Source organism: Grus americana, chromosome Z (genome assembly GCF_028858705.1).
Source record: "Grus americana isolate bGruAme1 chromosome Z, bGruAme1.mat, whole genome shotgun sequence".
Classification (NCBI taxonomy): Eukaryota; Metazoa; Chordata; class Aves; order Gruiformes; family Gruidae; genus Grus; species Grus americana.
Window position 1 is genome coordinate 73,187,895 of NC_072891.1, and position 21,968 is coordinate 73,209,862.

Sequence of the window (21,968 nt, forward strand, 5' to 3'; positions counted from 1 at the left end):
CATTAAAAGATGTGTTAAACAGAACTATTTCAAAGCGTGCAAAGGACAGACGGTGGGGTACCAAGCTCCAGAAACCAGGCAGCACCGACTTCTGCAAATGCAGGGAGGAACCGGAGCGCCAACAGCTCGTCCAGCAGCAATCACAACCCCAGCAGGCAGCAAAGAGGCCGCAGACGCCCTCATGCCACCGACGGCGCCAACGTCCTTTCCACAGCACGGCCTCGGGGAGGCCTCGGACGCGGCCACCTGCGGGACACAAGGCCGAGGGCGATGCTCGCTGCTTCGCAGCAGCCGCACGCGTCCTGTCGGGCCGCAGCCCTCGCCCGCCGAGGCCTGCCCGAGGAGAGTGCGCCCCGTCGCTCCGCTGTGACCGCCGGACGCTGTCCTCTCTCCCCACCGCTCCCCCCCCCACACACCCCGAGGGCGCCCAGCACTGCCCCGAGCGGCGCCGTCGGGCGGGGAGCAGGACGGTCCCAGCTCGGGTCGTGGGGCCCCGCCGGCCGCGAACCCGCGACCTCCTCACTTCCCCGCTGCGCCGCGCTGGAAATGGCCGCCCGGGTCTCCCCCTCCTCCGCGCGCCCCACCGCTCCCGGGGGAGACACACCCCTAAACCGCGGCACCCCACGGAGGCGGCGGAGGGGGGCTCCGAAATCCGCGGCGTGGCCCCGCTCCGCGGAGCCGCCCTGGCCTCCCCGGGAAGCGGTCGGGCAAGGGCAGGGGTGGAAGCGGGAGCGATCGGCCACACCGCCCCCCGCGCGGCGACTGGCGGGGGTGCGGGAGCCGCGCGCGCACGCCCCCTCCTCACGGCGGGGGAGGGCTAACGGCCGGCCAGCTGCCTGCCCACGGCGCGGCGGCGGGCGGGGAGCGGCCGCCGGGATTAGGGGCGCCCGGCTGCAGCCCGCCAGCGACCGGGGTGGGGGCTCGTACGCCCGCCCCTCTGCGCACCCGCTCTGCTTCCCCGAGGTGCCGCTGCCGCCTCGGCGGGACTCGCCGGTGTGCGAGCCGCCGCGCGGAAGGAGCCGCTCCGCCTCTGACAGAGACGCTCCCCCCACCGCCCGCCCGCCCTCACCTCGAGCTGGCGCTGCCTCCCCGCGCTGCCGGCGCTGCCGCCTCGCCCGCCGCTCGCTCGCCCGCCCGCCACCGCGCCCCGCCGCCGTCCCCTTGCTGCCGGGCCCCGCCGAGGGGCAGACGGGCAGCCCTCGCCCCCGCCGCCCTGCTGCGGCTGCCGCGCCCCTCGCCCCCCGCCGCAGGGAAGGGGCAGCGGTGACTGCCAGACGGGAGGAGAGCAGAGGAAAGGAGCCGCCGCCGGCTTGGGCAGCGCGCTGCGGTTGGGTCTCGGGGGATGGACTGGGCTTCGCCCTCTGTCTCAGCCTGCCCGCGGAAAGGAGGGCGGTGACCGGCTGCCCAACCCGCCGGGGAGGAGAGACACCCCCGCCTGCGCCGCGGGGCCGGCACGACCCTGCTTACGCCCGGTTAAATGTCACGGCTCCCCGGTTGCTCCCCGCCGCAGTCCCGCGCGTCGCTCACCTCGGGAGAGAGCTGTGAAGGTGGCGGCAGAGCCAGTCCCGGCTGCGGCGCGCCCCGCCGCCGCTCGCCGTGAGGGAGCGCCCAGGCAGGCGCCAGGTAAGCGATGAGGGTACCCCCCCCCCAGTGCCGTCGGGGGTTGTGGCCGCGGGGAGCCCGCCCGTCAGGGCAGAGTAACTTTCGGGGGGGCGGCAGGGCAGGGGGGGAGAGGAGACCGCAGCGCGGGGGCTGCGCCCCCTCGCCCCGCCGTGCGCCGCCCAGGGGGCTGCGGAGGGCGAGAGGCGGCGGGACGAGGCGCAGGGATCCCCCCGCCGCCCTCGTCCTGTGTTCCCCCGAGGGGTCTGGAGTGAGCGGCTGACTGCTCAGCCCGTCCGGCGGCGGGGCGGGGGGGGTGGTGTCGGGGTGCACCAGTTGGGGGGGGGGGGCGGGGGGGGGGGCGCCGTGCCAAGCCCAGCATCACAGCCTCCCTGGGAAGAGGTTTCCCCGCCGGGCTGGCAGCCGTGCGATGGAGGGCAGGAGTCCTCCGGGGGCTCCAAGCGACGTGGCACAAACACAATAGTCCTTTGTCGCCAGCGCAGAGATGCTTCCCCACCTGTGTCCGCTACTGTGGTGGATGTGCTTGCTGGAGTACGTGCATCAGTAAAGTGGAGCGCTTTTTTTTTTTTTTTTTTGGGGGGGGGCGGTGAAGACACTGTTTTACCTTCTGCAAAGCAAATTCTGAATATCTCCAGTTTAAAGGAACAGCTCGAAGTGCATGCAGGTGCTCCTGAAGATACCTGGAAGAAAAACAAAGGCAAGAAAATCACCTGCTGTTATATCATTTCACCAGTGTCTTGACTCAAAATTACAGGGTTTTGCAAGTCCTGTCCCATAGTTGCTAGAGTAAACATCAAACGTTCTTAAGCATTTTTCCCCGTATAGCTTTCTTTGCCAAGCAGAGAACCGCAGTGCTTTCTCATTATATGCTGCTATTTCAAAATGCTGTTCTTTCAGAAGTAAGACCTTTTCATTTAAAAAGGAAAACACCTGAACATTTCAAAAATAAATCATATTTGAACTCGCATTGCTTGCCAAGTTCGGGGCAGGGTGGGTAAAGGAGCACAGAGGTTTTTTGTGGCTTTGTCATGAAAATGAGCCATGCAGTCTTTATTTCAGTCAAAACTACAGCACTAAGGGAATGGAAGTGAAAATTAGTTTGTGAAATGTTCAGGGAGGTAAGCCATAACCTGTAAAGCATTCACCCAGTAGTTCTGAAGTCTTACCCTACTTCCTACAGTGATGCATCTGGGATTGAGGGTTCTACAATGTAAAGTGTGTCTAAGAAGATTTCATCTGAAACTAGAAGAATTATGTAGCATTTTTTTCATCATTCAGGAAGAACAACAGCTCTGTCCACATGAAAAAAATCCAATACAAGGTGGAAGAGAAGGATATACTTTCCTGAGCTTCTACCTTCCAGTGAAAACCACAGAATTAAGAGAGACGGTCAGTTTCCCTTCTGTATGCAATCAAAGCACCCAGCAGTGCCATTAGAGGCTACACCCTTTCCAGTCAGTGCTTCCCTGTAAAGGTGAAGGTGCGGTGTGGTCTGCTTTGCTACATAATGGACCATACAGGAGGGTGCACTAACATTGGTATGTGCCTGCTCCTACTGTGTATGTGTAAATATCCCAGTCAAAATGTGATTTGGGATTTTTCCTTCAGATCAGCACTTAAAACAATTGACTCCTTAGCTACTGTGCCACCTTCTTACTTTTCTTACTTGAAATCTAGTGATTTGGACAGTAGCTAATCTGTGTGCAGCACAACAGTGATATTATTCCTTTTAGGTAAACAGAAGATCCCTGAAAACTGTTTTTACTGCTCTGAATTCCCTCTTCAGAAAGTAAGGATAACACTTACGTAAACTGAACAAAATAAGGTGTGATCGGCTACATATGAACAGTCTGGTTTGGTAGTATAACAGATACCAGGGATTTTTTGTTATCGTTTTAGGATCCAAGCATTCAGTGAAAGGGCTCTAGGTGGAAATGTTATCCTGCATAGTAGCAGCAATAGGTGAAGGAAGACTTAGAAGTATTAGAGAAGCTTGTTAGTTTAGACAGCTGTCCGCAAGTGCTGTGATTAGTACTATGGTGACATGCCACTGCAAACTAATACCATGGATTTGGGTATCCTACAGTTAAGAAAAAACACCAGAGTAACTTGCTGTTCGCAGTTCCGAAGCCGTATCATTTTCCTCCAACACAGAAAGGTAAGGAGGTCTGGAGACCGGAATATTAGTGATTCTGTGCTGAGTTTAGAAATGTAAGTCTATGTTAGTGGCTTTTTCATATCTTGTATTAAGACCACTTGAATAACATAAACACTGAGTGGGTGTGGTTATTGGCAAGGATATCGATGAAGATTCTAGTAGGATTCCTGTGGTGATTTTTATAATTCATGTTGGTATGATTGTTGCCTGTTTTGAGGTTTTTTCATTTGTTTGTATACCTTTTGACTGTCAAAACCTCAGGGACTGAAGCAGGGAAAAAAAGGTTAAGGTGTTCTGAAGGCTTGGTATATGGTCATCTGTTAATTGGCTCATCCTTTGTGAGAAAGTAGATTTCCTTCCAGCTGTTGCTGATAATTAAAAATCCAGATAAGGGTCAAGTGGAGGGATAAGTGGATCAATTTCAGTAAATTTATGCAATACTAGGTATGCATATTGCTGCATTTTCCTTTTGCCAAAGAGTTTGTTCAGCTACTAGTTCTATAACATGTTAAATGTATTCTAATTCTCTGTACTTTCTCTTCACTTTTTGTACAGATATTCAGGACATTTAAGAAAATTCTATTTCTAATTAGTCACAGATTGACATCCCTATGTCATTATAAGGCTGATTTGTTTAAGCTGTGTCTAATTATGAATCTTTACAAATTATTGCTCATTTCTAATTAGTACAGTGACTAGTTTAACTGTTTATTTTCCAAAATCTTTTCAGCTCATGTATTTTCAGCCAGGAACTTTTTTTCCCTAATTTGAAAGCATAAAAACAACCTTTTTCTTCTATTCGGGAAAGAGTGGCTTCTCTGTTATCTTAGAAAAATATTAAAATAAATGAGATAGCTCTGTAAAGAATGAAATTGAAGTATTTGAAATTTATAGGCATTGCTCCTCAAGACTTATGTTCATGCAGCATACCAATCGATGCTTTCGGTGCTGAGATATCAATATTATTCCCATGAGATGTGCAGAGTAGAGCTCATGTTTGAGTTGCTCGCCATCTCATAAGCCTTTTGATTCCTGGGGACAATTCCATTTCTTAATGATGAAAATCTGTAGAGGGAGGAAACATAGAAGATAAACTGTCATCAGTGTTGCATAATGACATTTAGGTGACCCATTTTCTGTTGATAAAATGCAAATCTTGTGGGGTTTTTTTCTCTCTTCCTTTCAGCAACTATCCTGTGAAGCAGTAGTTCATGAGATTATTTATAATCATACTGATCAGAGTTGTTATTTGATAAAAGTCTAATCTCTCATTCCCTTTGAAACTTGAAGTAGATATCTGTTTCAGCAGATTGTAGGCAAGTCTTGTTATATATTGATACACTGTTTTTCAGCTTAATGATTATTATGAAAGTCATAGTAGTTCAGTGTGGATACTTGGTGAACATCTTTTCTTTGAGATGGAATTAGTGAACAGTTTAACCTATCTTCAGAAATACTCCATATTATATACAAATAGAAATAAGGGTGCATTGGAATGAATATTTTAAAATGGAAATATTACGAACTGCTTCTTACCATTGAGTAGCATTTCAGCTAATCTTTTTCTTAGTCCTTTCATAAAGACAGGAAAGTCTCTTTTGGTTTTGAGTTGCAAGAAGGAGCCAAATCTTACCATACTTAGTGGATTTTAAATAACATTGTCAAAGTAGGGTGATTAAAAAAAATTATTTCAGAAGGCTAATTGTATCTGAAGGAAATTGGCATGGAGTTTTCATCTGATGGGCCAATTACATTTCCCAAAAATAAAGAAAATTGAGAAAATTGGGTTTTAGTTATATAGATAAAGCAACATAACTCATTAGCTGTCAATCTCAAAATTAAAGTTGCAGTGCAAGGAAAAAAGTAAAATAGTAGCAAAGTTTTTGTCATCATTGGTAATAGAACTGTAATATATTTGAATGGAGTGAACAGAATTAAATTCAGCAGAGAGATTTGTCTGTATAAAAGCTTACTTATTATGGAGTTTGTCTAATTAACTGCAAAATATCTGTTCTTTGTTCAGAATGAAGAGGAACAGTTATTCTATAGTCCTGTTGCTTTTTGTTTAGCTAGGATTTATACACCAGTAGCTTTTGATTAATATTTTATTACTTTTAATAAATGTATGTTCTATTTTTACATTTTTAAATAAAAATTGTGTGTTGTCTTAAAGATATCCTTTAGGTGAAGACAGTTTCTTTTAAATGGTAAAAAATCATGTATCTTGTAAAACTTTAGGTAAGATATCTTAATTCTTACATGCAATGATAATATACTTCTTACATTTGAAATTATACTTTTAAAAATTGCAGTTGTTCAGATATTCACATTTCATGCTTAAGAGCAACCAGTGGTCACCAGCTCAGATTATAGGATTTTAATAGGAAAATTCCCCCAAAATAATTTCAAGAATACCTATCTTCAGTGTTGAAAACTTGTAAGAGCCATAGGAGTGGCATTTACTGAGGCAGGGCAAAGACCATCCTTGAGCTTACGAATGTAGAGCTCCATCTCTAGGGAAACGTGGGATTTCACTGGAATCCTTTCTCTGATTGTTGTAACTGATAGTGTGATACAGTAAATGACGCTGCTAAAGAAACCAAATAGGCTGGCCTTAGAACTGGACAGCTACTTAGGTTGTCATCCTCTGTCCTCTTTCCAAATTCTTATTAGTCTTTCCTCCTATTATTTCCTTCACTCATATTGTTTCTGAGAAAACAACATAAATTTTTCAGCAAATGATATTTATCTCTTGACTGCTGTGCTTCATAAACTGCATTCCAACTTACGATTTGGTGAAGTCCTTGTGGAACAGCAGTAGATACTGACCGTGAAGAGCTTTGCAAGAGAGGGTCTTTTGAGGAAAAGCTGAGATTGGCTTTTTCAGGATATTGTTTCCTGCAAAGCAAAAAGATTTATGTTCCCTTGTGAGAAGCCATCAAGTAGACTCCCATTCATGGAGCACATGGGCCTCAGCGCTGAAATTTTCTAATGGTTGGCCTACACCCAGCAGTTTATTAGCACCATACTCTTACTGCAACACAGGATATTCATTCCTCTTGGCAGTAGTAGGCTGCTAAGGGTGCGTCAAACTGACCGAATAGTCCAGAGTCCCGGAGTGTTTTCCTAACGTTTGAGTTCTCCTGGAAAGTCCAGCTAAAAGTACCTAGTCATAACATACAAATTCACTTGTGGTTAGGAAATAAATTGCAGTGTTTCATCTTATTGTGAATACTATTTGTACTTTAGTGTTCTTTGTTCAACACTGTGAGCTCACCCTGTTTTGAGTCCTGTTGCAACTTCTGCGTTCAGTTTGCATTTAGACATGAGTCATGGCTTGTGTTAGTGGCTCTCCCTGAGTATAGCAAAAAAGTAGAACTTCTTCAATTGCATCAATTAGTGAAGCTCTGTTGAATTCCATGGGACTATGTTAATTTATTACAGTAGTGGATAATAAAGCCCATTAGGTTTTGAGCGGTGCTAGTGGGATGTGTGTTTGAAACACTTTCTTCAGGAATGATGCTTAGCCTTTGTGGATGTTTGCTGTTATGGCTGTCTGATGGGAAATACTGGTGAAGGTCAGTTAATTCCAGTGACTCCAGTTTCAGTTTATTAGAACAGTAGTTCACACTGTTGATAGATCCAGGGAAATATGAATGTCTGCAAACTCCTGATTATGTCAGGAACTAATTTATAGCCTGAGTTTTTTACGCTGAAGTCATATGCTACAGCTATGAAGAGAAATTATATGCATACAGTTCAGATCTTTGAAAGAGATAGGAGCATTCAGACTTTTAAAATTATTTTGAGAAAAAAACCCCAACCTTTCAGGACTGTCAAAGTCTTTAGTTAATTCCCAGCCAAAGGTAGGTTGAATGAATACGTGTATCTTACAAATGTATAAGTATTTAAATGTGTTACTGAGACCTGTAACCACTTTTCTGCCATTCTTTATGATGTAGTAAATTCTTGGTGCCACCCCAGGCAGGTGGTTGTCAGAAGGATTTGTAGTCAGGTTGGGAGGTAGCAGTTGGGAATTCTGGTTGTCCAGGTGGACTGACTGGGTTATAAAGACTGCTGCTATAACATCAGGAGAGAAACAAGCTCCTTGGGAAGAAGAAATTCTGTTTATCCATAGGCCCTGGAGAAAAAAAAAGGAGAGGGAGAAGACTTTGTGACTTCTCCATCTGCAGACCCTTAGCTGGGTCATACTACAGCTGACAGCCCCAGTAAGGAGGAAGTAGGCTTTGTGGGTGCTTGTGACAACAGAACAAATCTTTCTGAAGAGGAAAGGAGTAGGGAAGGCTGAAGCAGGACTGGTGGTGGTGTGTGCCTGTCAGTGTGTTGGGGAATGAGAGTGCCAGCCAAGCCTGTGGCCTCCTGGCATCAATGTGGCTGGCTGTTCTCAGAAGTAACCAACTGCACTTAAGCTTAAAAATTGTAATGCGGTTTTCTAGGCATAGCAATAATTGTCCTGAAAGGAGAGAGTATATTGCTATTCCTGTCAGGGGTGTTAGAAAGTGTCAGGAGCTTCAGAAAACTAAACACTCATCTTTAAGGGTCACATTTGAATACAAGGCTTGCTTTAGAGGTTCCTCTGAATACCTCCAGTGCTACATGTAGCTATACAGACTAGGGCAATTATATAGAAGAAAAGATTACATTTATGATTTTATTGAATAGAAATTATTACATTCACCAATAGTAACAGGAATAGATTTTGGGGAGGAACCAATGAGAAATGAGTTATATTTAGATCAGTACATGAGATAATCTGGAAGAATAAGCAGAATTCTACATTAGTGTATGGCTTTATAGTACTTTTGATTTTCATCCTTTTTTTTTTTTTTTGGTCTGGAATACTGAGCATTACCAACCAAATGTGTTGAGAAAATACCTATCTCGTGCCAGCTTTTGACGGTTTCCCCATGTGAACTGGCACACCTTGTGATGCAAAAGAACCACTTGGGCTGTGGGCAGACATGGAGACAGAAAATGTCTATTGCAGTTTGGGTAGTGGAAGCCTTGAAAGAGTGAGTGGACCAGTTTAATTTGACATAAAAGTTTCTCTGTGTTCCTAGTGTAAACAGACCCTAGTGAAAACAAGAATTCATTCCAATTGGGAATTGATTGAGTTTGCTAGACTAGATTATAAAGTAGATAAGTAGCTTCAGGAAAGCTTAAAACCCAAGAAATCCTTGTTTCTCTTGCCTCCATAGAGAATGAGGAAGAAGTAGTTACCTTAGTGTTACTACAAATATAGTGATAAAAAGCATAAAAAGATAAGATAAAAAGCAGTGGAACGATTGCAGAAATTAAACTTCACTAAATCATAAGGGTGCAATGGCTTGCTTCCAAGATTTCTGAAGGAAATACATAGCTGAGCATCTGAGTGACTTCTGAATCTGTAATTTATTTTTAAATACTATGTCTGACCTGGAAGATAGCCAACTATTAGGAAGAAAAATGATGTCAGGAATTAATAATAAGTCAGTCAAAACCCAAACAAGTAATTGAGAAAAATAAATTAAATCAACATCCTAAAATATCTAGATGAACATGTTAGAAGAATATAAGACTGCTGGTCACTTTAAGGAGACAGCTGTACAGATCTGCTGGTGGAAACAGTCCTGTCTGACCTCCTTCTCACTGTCAGCATGACTTAAAGTGGGTGTACAATTGCAGTCTTCCTATCAAACACTTTTCTTGCTGATGATATATTCCTTCAAACTGTTCATATGTTTTTATGAACACCTTGATTAAAGGGACAAAGTTACATGCATGTTCTTTAAAAAAAAGATTGTAAATAATTTGACATTGTAGCTTTTTACAGCAAACACTTCTGTAAAGTTTTTTTATTTTACTCATACCGTATTCTGCTACTGGAAGTTAAGCTGAGTTGTTAGGTCTTTCCTCTTCTTTTAGAGATAGAGTTTTCAGGACAGGAGTCACTTGGGATTTTGTAAAAACTAGTTCTTGTGAAGAAATAGATATAATTTCTACTTCAACATTGAAGTAATTAAGTACTGGGCAGTGTTATGCATTGGGGACTGCAGAATAAGTCATCAAATATCTCCTGTCAAAGAATTACAATGAAAAGACAAGTTTAAATGGTTTGTACATTAAAAGAAAAAAAAAAAGAGGTTAAGGAAGATACAAAAATTTTACTTAGATCTATTTCAATAATTATTTTTGCCTTTCTCCATGTGAACAGTTTTCGTAGTTTTCAAAACAGGCAAAAGGAAAAGAGAAAAAATCCTTATGATGAGTAGATAATTAAAATCCTACATACACATTGAGATTAACATGCTGTGGTGGTGCAGTTACCCCCCCGGTCCACTTTGCAATCCCAACATTGTGTTCTTGTTTTGGTTACAATTGGAGTGAGTTGGGACAATCAGGCACGCCCTAACCATACCTGAAACTCCTGCTGCCTGGATCATAGCCAGATTTTATAGCCTGATAGAGAAGATACCAGAATTCTTGACAAGAATTATGGCCCGAAAAAAAAAAAAAAAACCAAACCACACAACACTAAAACCTTGCCAAAGTCAATCATATTGCAATCCTATAAATAGCGATCCTACTTGCCACCCTTTGAGCTCTCCAGGACCACAGTGATCTGTGACCCCTGAGCTGGGATGCCTCTCAGGCTTCATTTCACAAGGATTCAAAGAATGTCCACTGATAGTTGCTGATGAAGGAAAAGGTTTCATAGATCGTCCACTGACCAACACCAATGAAGGAAAAAAAGTGAGTAATCCACTACAATTTGTGAAGAGAGAAAAGTCTTAATCATAGGTTAACCTATGTATCTGCATCTGTATTTGTGTCTGTATCTGTGTGTGTGTTTATGTATATGTGATTTGATTTAGAAAACTCTGTCATAAGTCTTGTGTGAACCTTGCCATTTTTGAATCTTTAAGTCACAAAATTTTGATTGTAACAAATTTTATAGAATCACTGTTTTTTAATTGACTGATAATCAAGTGTCACTAAGTATCATACAAGGTATATCATAAGGTATATCTTGTGATATACTATAACATTGTTAATAAATCTTAAATTGCTGCTATCTTAAAACTGTATAAAAAATCGATTTCCAACAAATTGGTATAGTCAGCAGGATCCTAAAATCAGGATTTGCAGCACGTGCTAAAGCTTTGAAATGGAAAATGTAGAGATATGATGAAGTTATTTAATATTACATATCCTAGTTTCTATGATCTTATTTGTTCCCATTAGACAAACAAAAAGTCATATGATGGGAAGAGAAATTTGAATTACAAAATATTTTAAAATTAATAATACATTAACCAAACAATATTGAAGAAGGAATTTCTGGAGGGTTTCTCTCTTTCAAAACTATAGATGTATTATATCCAGGCAAACCTTTTTTAACTGCAATAGAAGAGCAAAACAAGAAAAAAAAAAGAGCGCATGCTCTGAATACCATAAAAAAAAATCTTTTGCATTACATCATGTTATACAATTGCTTGCCTGTGTTTGGGGGTATTTATCTGTTCCTCTGGGGCTTTAGCTGTTCTGCTGAAGCAATTTATATTGCTTTAAAGGAAGGATACCAGACAGTCAGGACCATCAATTTAATTGTTGCTCTTTTGGTTACTGCACTAATAACCAGCTTGACTTACGTGGCTGTAGCACTTGCTATTCTTCATAGTCTTGCTTAAAAACAGTTCAGGTGTTTCTTTGCAGTGTGAGTAGACAGTAGCCTCTGAATACTTAATTAGAACCTAGTTATAATCATATAGCATGTTATACCAATACACAGTCTTGAAATTAGATTAAAAAATAACCCAATTTAAAATTTTTTACTTCTGCTTAGTTTTGCTTGATTTTACTTTAAAGCAGCTTGTTGTAAGTATTTGAGATATTCTGTTTCATTTGAATATAGGTCAGGTGAGAGCTACAGTTGAAGAAAACAGATTATGGTTAGATTTGACAGCTACCAGCTACCAACAGTTCATTGCTCGTTTAATTTAGGGTAACAGTACTGAATATTTTGTGCATCTGAAGATAATGACTTTTTTTCACTATTGGCTCTTATAAAGTAATGAAGCTATTGCTGTAGTTTGCAGCTGAGAGACACTCTTGTTTAGCTGGAAAATGGAGTTTTACTGGAAGTAAGGAGATGTTCCATATAGGAGAATTAATTTTCTTCGTCATTGTGGATGTTTTGTAACAGTATAAGAAATCTGTATCATGTCCATGGCTACTGGATTTTATACTTAAATGTGTAATCAAGACTACAGTTTTATTTTATTTACATGTTCACTAGGTATTAACATTATATGTAAGGACACTAAATAAGTGCCTGTAATATATCGAGAGCTTATATTCCTGCTTTAAAGGTATCAGTCTTAACTATATGGTATTTCTATTGATACTAGTAATGTTTCGTAGGTTTTTTTGGACACATTAAAAAACACTGTACCAGAACAGTAGAGTGGAGGACATGCAGATAACTGGTGGATTTTTTTAAATTTTCTACTCTTGATTGAAAAAGTTTTTGTTATTGTTGTCTTCAAGTACAGTCACCCTGGGTATGTACTTGGATCAGCATGGAGGTAGAAAAAGAGGACAGCGAGACATTGATGTAGGATATACCTAGAAGTTCCTAAACCCTCTTCAAAGGTAGTGTCAGATACGCAAAGTCAGTTGGGACAATTGTATCATTGATGTGTCTTCAGCAGCAGCTGTCAAAGTGCAACATGTTCTGCTGTAACATTTTATTGAATGTAAATTGATTGGATCTCTGGTTTGAAATTGATTGTGAGTACCTGTGAAAATTCAGTAATGCCTTTGGCCTGGGACAAATTACCAGTACATTCTGTTACACATAGGCTATGCAGCTGACAAAAATCTGTAATTTACCATTTGGTCAGTCTTTCTGAAGCAAATAGAAAACTGCAGAAAATAATCCTGCAATATATACATAATAGTGTGGTCCTTTCTGTTTATTTAAGTTAGAACACTTGTGGCATTTCACTTATAGTACCACAGGGCCAATTTCTGCAGCTGTCAGGAAAATAATTTACACTTGTGTATGAACTACATACCTTCCTCTTTCTCCTGTAGTTTAATTCCAGTTAATTATCAGTACATCCTTCAAAGGTAACAAGAGAGATATTGCTCACTGATACTTCTTCTGTGTTACTCTTAGAGTACTGAAAATATTAACTCATTTCCTAACACTTTGTAGTTAGGGATGATGGTATGTTCTTCCTGTGAATCCGTGACCTGTAGCGTTTTCACTGTGAAATACTCGTGCTGAGCTCTGTTGAAGTGGTAAGTGCATGAACTCTGGTATAACTCATTATTCACCTTACAGCTTGTTACAGAAATGTTTTGCCTCAGAAAGTAAGACAGGAGTGAAGCTCAGTTATTGATATTAATGCAAACTTTTATATTTATGATGGCAATCACTAGATGGCACTGCTCTATGGTCTTTGAAAGTTGTTATATTTTCCTTTTTTAAAAAAATTCATTCTCTTCTCTGATACACAACACAGTGAATTGTTACTGGTTTTCTGGTATTATTTCTCTGGGATTTGTGGCAAATGGCAAGAAAATTTGACTAAAATAATTTTTGAGGAAGGTTAAATCCCTAAACATGTTGGTGTTTTGGTTGTTTGGCAAGAGAAGAAACATGCTGTTTGACATTCTCTGTTCCAGGATGATTAAATAGAAAATGTCAGACAAAAAAGCTGCAATGAAAATATTCTTCAGTTTCTGTGTTGCTGATATCTTCTTCAGTTGTAAATCAACATGTAAGTGTATCTTTCACTTCTTGGCAGGAAAGTGATCATATAATCCTAAATTTTCTAGCTGGCAATTCTAGTTTTCCTAATCTTAAATTGCTCGGTTGTCAATGCAGTCAGTGCAGCCTTTAGCCAAGTGCTTAATGATCAGGAAGATGTAAGACAACTTAATCCCTTCTGTCACTGAAGTGCTAGCAAGGTGTATGGCTGATGCTGTTTATTCAACAGATGTCTGTGAATAGACTTCTCTAACAACTCCACCCCCAATTCAAAAGTGGGCTTAGGACATCATCAGTGCAACAGCACTGTTACTAAACAGCAACCACAATGTTAAAAAGCCTAGCAGACCTAAAAACCATCAGCAGCAATACCCTGCCAAAACAATGAAGCAGGAGCTGTTGTTTGTGTATAGCATCTTTTCAAAGTTTAAGGTGCCATCACTGAATCTATATCACTGAAGTTAAATATGCTGTGGTAACAAAGTTCAGTAGGACTTCTGTAAAGGGTAGTGTCTTAAAAGTCCTTATGCACTGGTCTCTTTTACTCCCAGATTTTGTTGTTTTGTTATTATGGCAACCTGGCACAGTGGGGCGCCAGGCCTGTCTGGTTCCTGGTTTATTTGAAAAAGGGTATGAAAGAGAACACTTGTCTAATGGCTGCATGTAAATGGAACTGCTTTTGATCTCCTGTAAAGCTGTCTCAGAAGTGTCTTCAGTTCTGAGTGGAAGTATTGTAAGGCATTTTTTAACCAGAAGTTGAGTGAGATTCTCTTAACATCAAACTCACTGTGGGATTCTCTCAAGAGTAGATGCCAATACTGTCAGTAATGGCAGCCAGTAGGCTGTTGTCAAATTTTGAACGATTAAAGAGTTAGACACTCATTTCTAAGCTTGTCATTTGGAAAGGATTCTACCCTTTGGAATTATAATGGTGGTTGGAGCTTGTGATTTTGGGTTTACTAATCTAGCTTTTGGTGAAAATTAAATTTACACTCCTGTGTGTTCATACTGTGTAGTAAAAAGATTGGGAAGTTTTAAATAAAAGCCTTTTTTTCCAGCATGGCAATTTTAAGTGCTTATTATAATACAGAATGTAGTGGCTATTCTTTCAGTTCTCAAAAGCTTTTTGTTATCAGTTCATTTTTCTTTCTTGTTAATAAAATGCAGTCACAAAAAGGCAACAGTATTTAGGCCAAGACTTTCAGAAAATATTTTTGGAAGTCAAAACTATAAATTAATTGAAAGAAAATAGTGAAGTTACTGCATTAATTACTTTTCATCATGGGCTTTTTTTATAATGAAAATGAAATGGTGGTTCTTAAATTACTTTGAAAAATTAATATATATTTCATTATGCATTTACTTAATCTGGTTAGTCTAGTGAAATTATAATTTTAAATAATCTGCAAATTTGATTTTGATGATGATGATTTGCCTTAGAGAAAGCTAGATGAAAATGAATTTTGCAGAAGTTATCCATGAATAATTTTGGAACTTCATGAAGAATTGCCAAAGAAATCCATAAAATCTAGTTTATTTCATAATCCATCATTTCTGATGTGAAGATTCTGGAGGCCTCAGTGTGGTGTTAGCATGACAATACCCTGTTCAAGAGGATGTCAGTTTACATATGCTTTTAATTAGCAGTTTCAGATTTAAGTAGAATGCAGGATGAGGCAGTAGTGATGCTAGCTTTGAACTGGAAGAATCTAGGTTGGAGAATTATTTGCCCTGAGTTTTCACACTATTGCTTATGTCATGCAGCGACCAAGTGTTTGATACAGGCACATCAATACAGGAGTACTTACTGAGTTTTATCACCTGCTGGTTTTGATAACAATATGTTTGTGTCCGATTTCTAAGTATCGTTAGAACTGTTTTGTTTAAAGAATTAAATTTGTGGACTCTGCATATACTGTAGTCAAGAAACCATTTGTTCACCAGCTCCTGAGTTAGCAGCCCCCTTATGAGTACATCTCACCAGTGGTTGGAATCTGAACCTCATTCTGTATTCATTTCTGGATATAGTTCACTGAATTGGTGAATATCCTGAGAGAGACTGAATGAACTGTGACCGAATTATACAAGAAACTGTCATATAGACTGCACTGTAACAACAAAAAAGTCTTAAAATGAGTCATTTTCTTTTAGTGCTAGGAAAGTGATTTTAGTAACACAGGAAAACATTGTTATGCCTAAGGCTGTTCTGTCTCTACTTGACTCAAGAGTCAAAGACTCTTTCCCTGACTTCCCTTATTGCCTTGCTTTCAATTATAGCTGTAAAAGAACAGGCACACGTTTTATACTCTGCTGTGGCAGGAGAATGAGGCTGACGCATTTCTGCCTGGAGTTCCTTGTAGGAAACTTTTTAAAGATAAGGCCCCCTTTTTTAGTAAAAAAAGGGGTAAAAAACCCCACCCTAAAAGCATAGAAGAATTGCTTTGGCAAATGACCTCTTGGTTTGTTGTTTGATGAAGTTGTGATTCAATTACTTTGAAAACATTCAATAGTGTTTTATACAAGGTCTTAGAAGATTGTGGGAGTATCAGATATTTCCTAATTTGTATTACAAAATGACTGAGAACTGTCCACATTGTTTCATAATCAATATTTGAATTTGAAAATTAAAAAGTGGCCAAGTACATTTCTGAACATATGCATAGGTATGAAACACTTTGCAGTGTAAGTATCATTACTGTAATTTGGGGCTGCTCTTTGTATGAGGGTAGAATATATTTACATATAAAATACCGATTTCCTTTATGAAAGCAACATATAGAACAGCTCCTTTATAGGTATTTAAACTAAAAATATTTTAGAGTTTTGTATGTATGGTGATTATGGCTAGCTATCATTACAAAGGCATTTTGCAAATCTTTAAGGTTACCATGGGCTGTTACTGCTTTATAGAATGTAACATGTTCCCAAGCTGTAGATAACCCTGCAGCGTTGTTAAATAAGCTAAACAGAAATCCTTTTAATGGTGAACCATATAAAATGTAAAACAGCTTGGTACAACACTAAAAGAACACTTGGGAATGTCTTAGAGACATCTGATGAGCTTCCAGTACTATATACTTAGTACATTGCACAGTAACCTAGACTTTCAAATGTGATGAATTTATGCTCATTATATCTTATGAATTAGTCCATCTAATGAAGCTGTACTTTATATAAATCTCAGGGGCTTAACTGAATTGTCTCAAATGAGTGGGCTAAATTGTACTGAATAAGCATATTGGTTTTGTGTTGTACTTTTTTTTTTTTTGTGGTAGTAGTAATTTAGTGAACTCATCTCTACAGGTGCTTTGTCAAGGCTGAATCTCTGATATTCAGTAAAAGTCTTGGTGCTGAACTTGAAAGGAGGAGTTATTTACAGTACCCATTTCTGAAAAGGCCTATATTAGAGTATGCACATGTCTGGCTTTTGTTGCTTTTTGTGAGTGTTTTTTGAAACAGTAAGAGGAAGCTGTACAATTCCTTGCCTTGCCCTAACTTGCTGGTCTCAAGGACCTGCTAAACCAGGTAGAATTCAGACCCAAGATGTCTCTTTACCGACATTTTAGGAAAAGGAGACTTTTTCCAAAGGAACAGCCAGATTTCCACAGATCATCAGAATTAAGGTATGCAAACCAACCTAGCGGGTGTGTAAACTCAACACTTAAAGATTGTATTACAAAGAAAACAGAGTGCTCTAGGTAGGTGGTTTTTTGGTTTGGTTTTGTTTTTTTAAAATTAAAATAAGACCACTTTATCTTAATAAAGAGTGAATAATGTATCCCTTCTTTAAGCACTACTTTCTTGAGTATGGTACAGCAGAAGTTAAGAGTTTTTAACAAGCAGATCTATGCATATTCATACAGAACTTTCTCTTATTTTTGTTAAGAAATTCAGCATTTCTTGGAGAAGTTTGATTTTTATTTTAGGAACATGAAGAAGAAATTTTTGGACTTACTGCTGTCATAACAAGTTCTTTACAGCTTCTGTCACCAAGAAAGAAAAATGGATGTTCCTTATAATGAAAATAAAAAGTTTTATTGAACAATAGCTATAACAATGGATATCTTTCAGTTATTTGCTTCTTAGCAATTAACATCATAAGGACGTCAGACTGAAAAACATTTTTGCAGGTTTTCTAAATAGACACAATAAAAATAATTCCACAAACCACTTCTAGCTGAAAGGTGTACATGTCGTCTAATGATTGCTGAAGGAAGTCCTTGGAAAGAGGTAGACCATTGTGTCAGATTGTTAGATACGTACTCAAACAGAGGTGTAAATAAACAGTACTGAAGTTTCCAAGCAATCGTTGAATTCATACTTTTTAAAAAAAATTATTTAAAGGAAAAAAGATCTAAGAAGGACTTTGTAAGTAATGCCACCGTTTTGACTTGACTTCAGATAAACAGGCTTAATTACTGTATTGAAGTGCTGCTGTAATTCAGTTGGACTGGAGCAGACACTCAAGTAGTACTAACTATTGTAATAAAAGGATCATGTAAACCAACTCAAGATTTACTCATTTGTTGTAATAGCATTCTTTAACATGATTTAACATGAGAGTTGGTTCATATTGTTATTGGAAAAGACATGAAGCATTTAACTTTAGAAAATGTGTGATCATTAAAAAATGGAGTTGCACACGCTTTTCAGCTCTTCCCTAAACTTTAAGTCACTGATGAACTTGTGGTTTTGTTTTTTTTCCATTTAAGCCCCGCTCTGTGGTACCTTTTTCACTTCAGGATACTCCTTTTTGTTCTAATGATACCCAAATTGTGTAATGATTACAAGCTTTTCTTGAGTATGTTTTGATATCACTATACTGTTGTTTTCAAGAGGAATGTAGGTCTTCATACAAGAAGCAACACTAATAGAAAATAAAATCTAAAAATTGGATCTTATTACCAGTAAGCACAGTAAAAGTATGTCTGTTCAGCATCTTGTTTAGCATAATTTTTTCCAAGGTGGTGTTTGAAATACTTCCCATTTTTATTTTTCAGTACAGTTACTGAACAGGAGGAATAAATCTTGCTGTTACCACAAAGTGCTGATTTCAAAAGACATGTCTCTCCATTCTGTAGATCTCTGCAAGAGAGACTGGTTTGAAAACTGTCATGCCCGTGGAATTATATTCCTTCTTCAGTACAGTTTTTGATTTAGTATGAAGCATGCCATCTGGTGAAAGTGACTGATTCATTGCTACTTCTGCCCAAGGGAGCAAAATGTGTTACAGGTTAAAAAAAAAAAAAAAAAAAAAGAGTAAGGCTGGATCCTCATTTGGTGGGAAATGGTTTATCTTTGTTTAGATCCTTTGCTGTCAGTGATGCTGTTGTGATTTCTATGAGGAAAAAAATTGGCTTACAGGTGTAAAACTTTCTGTGTTATTGTGAACATTTAATCAATTTTAATTTGCTCTGTCAGGGTCGTGTAAGAATTAATAGACAAAACCAAATAGAATACATGCAATCTGTATTTCACAGCTAACAGTAGATTTGAAATCACCTTTTGGTGTTGCATCCAAGGAGTCTTTGGAAGAATCGTATGGAAATGTGTTTTCTTGACACATTATGTGCCACTGCCTTTTATTTTCTGTTTGAATAACATTTCTCAGGAAAATAAATTATTTGCCCCAAATGCAGTTTTGTCTAAGTTCAGCTGACAGTTTTGACTTTGTGTCCAAAATAGCCACAGCATTTTGTTTGAATATCCCTCAAATAAAACACTGTCTGTTTGCTTCAAAAAGATACTTTGAAATTATAGTTTTCTCATTTGCTTTTAAAGTAGATTTAAAAAAAACCCAAACAAACCAACGAAGGAAACAACTATAAATTTGCTTGGAGATTTTTAAAAAGGGAAGTCAACAGTTAGGGTTAGTCATGAAGTCGTTCAAGGGTTGGGCTGTGTCAGAATTGGAATGGTTCATATGATCAGGAGTTTCTATTGCAAATGAAAGGGAAAAAAAAGGAAAAAAAAAAGAGGGCAGTTGGGAGTTTCTGCGTGATATTCAGGTGAAGGGATAAGTCTTCATCTCTTATCTTGCCATTAAGGCAGCATCTCTGTGATGCTCGTGGATTACTCAGGTGTTTTGAGAGATGCTGAGTAATGGTGTTACCATTAGATTCTGGTTACTGAGGAAGAGGTGTGGCTGCCAGATAAGTGCAGTTGAAATCTGTAACAGATGTGGTCAAATGTGTGAAATGCCAAGTAAACGTGGACATATTTAGACAAATTAGGCTCTTCAAGTTGTCAGTCAAAGATCAGTAACACTGTGTCGATCATTTTGTTTCTAATACCTTACTCTGCCTGGCAGATATTGAGTCATCCAACAGGCTCATGACACATTGACGAATGTTTGAAGGTAAATTTCAGTGTTTTTTCACATAGTATAGCCTGAACAGTGTTCCAAAAAGACAAGCTTACTCCCAGCAGTCTTTCCTTCCCAGTTACCTTATTTGTCCTTATTCATCTATAGCCTTTTCTCCCATTAGCCTTGCTGTTCCCTTTGCTTCCGATTTCTACTGCTTGGTTAGGGAAGGTACCAGCCACAAAGACTGTCAGTACTTGAGTGCAGAGGTTTCTAAGTCACAAATCAGGAGTCCGAGTTACATGGGAGACAGATAAATACCTGGTTTGTAGGTATTTAGATGTTGAATACTGCCATAAAATATCCAAAGAAGAGACTAAGTAATCCCATCCTCACAACAGAGACTGATACCAGGACTTTGTGTTGGATGTTGAAGCTAAGAATAACATGTTACTTTGTTGTAATGTTACTGTAATAGATACTCTAGAGAGATATTTGACCAGTAGTTTGCCCTTTTTGAAAAAAAGGGGGCAAAAATTATTTCCTCCTTTTTAAGGTGAAGCTTTTTAAGTGCTAACTTTGATTCTTGAAACATCTAACCTGTCACTCAACACAGTATATGTCTCGCTGTCCTTGCTCATTCATTTGTGTAACATGCTTTTGCAGAAATAAGAATCCTTTTTCCAGATACCGGAAGGGAAACCGATGCTAAGATTTAACATGTCTCTTAGAAGAATTATATCATAGAATCATAGAAAGGTCTGGGTTGGAAGGGACCTTCAAGACCATCTAGTTCCAAACCCCCTGCTGTGGGCAGGGACACCCTCCACTAGACCACGTTGCCCAAAGCCCCATCCAAGCTGGCCTTGAACACTTCTAGGGAGGGGGCATCCACAGCCTCTCTGGGCAACCTGTGCCAGTGCCTCACCACCCTCACAATAAAGAATTTCTGTCTAACATCTAATCTAAATCTACCCTCTTTTCATTTAAACCCATTACCCCTTGTCCTGTCACTACACTCCCTGATAAACAGTCCCTCACCAGCTTCCCTGTAGGCCCCTTCAGGTACTGGAAGGCCACAATTAGATCTCCCCGGAGCCTTCTTTTCTGCAGGCTGAACAAGTGCAACTCTCTCAGCCTGTCCTCACAGGAGAGGTGCTCCAGCCCTCTGATCAGCCTCATGGCCCTCCTCTGGACTCGCTCCAACAGCTCCATGTCTCTTCTTGTACTGAGGACCCTAGAGCTGGACGCAGTACTCCAAGTGGGGTCTCATGAGAGCAGTTTTTCCTGAGAGATTTAGTACCAGTGCCACAACATTTCAAGGACTTTACCTAGCTGTCAAATAAGACACAGATTTTAGATGTTCAGATATGTACTAAGTATCCATTTCCTTAGGGATACCATGTTACTTCCTGCAACTAAAAGAGAAGTTTATTCTTCAAAACAGGAAAAATTAGAGGCGAAAGTTGAAAACTAACAGATAAGTGCACTCTGATCACATTCACCCTGGGTGACTTGGCTGAGTGTGAAGTAAACAGTCTCATTCGCTTCCCCTGTAAATAGTCTTCAGGGCGTAGTTTTCCAATTAACCCGGGCTGACTGGGTTGATCGAAGTGAAAAAGATAAATGTTTTTGTTTAAATTGATTTGGTTTGCAGGCAGGCCATGTGTTTGGTCTTGCTGACCATGTGTCTGTGTAAGCTTTACTATAGATGCAGGGGAGGTACCTTCTCATTCAGGTAGCATTACAAAATTGGATTGACTTAAACCAAACTGGGATGAGTGTTCTTGGAGCCATGGAAGCAGTGGGCAAGGACTTAGGATGCAGAACTGAGATTTGTTAATGGTGTCCTGTGTGCCTAGAGCTAAATGCTTTTCCTTTGTAAAGCTTCAGTGATGGTTTGGTTTTGTTTGTTTGGTTTTTACATTGTCTGTTTTTACTGCCCAGAATTCAGGCCCCTGGAGGTAAGTGACATTGAACATATTTCTGTGCTGCAGCACCCAGTATATACAGCAAATCTTGAGTAGAGCTGGTAGATATGAAGGTAGCACTATATTTTCAGCATGAAAACACATCCGAGCTGGCTCTGTGTTATATAAACTGTT

At 40.2% G+C, this 21,968-nt stretch overlaps 1 protein-coding gene across 1 annotated transcript in view; it reads left to right on the plus strand.

Annotated features, from left to right (window-relative positions):
* The first annotated feature begins 994 nt into the window (after positions 1-994).
* The window catches only part of LINGO2 (leucine rich repeat and Ig domain containing 2), a 547,511-nt gene continuing 526,537 nt past the window's right edge, over positions 995-21,968 (plus strand). The window contains exon 1 of the mRNA XM_054809318.1: positions 995-1,623. The gene's annotated coding sequence lies outside the window, so the exon portion shown is untranslated. The remainder of the gene's footprint in view (positions 1,624-21,968) is intronic.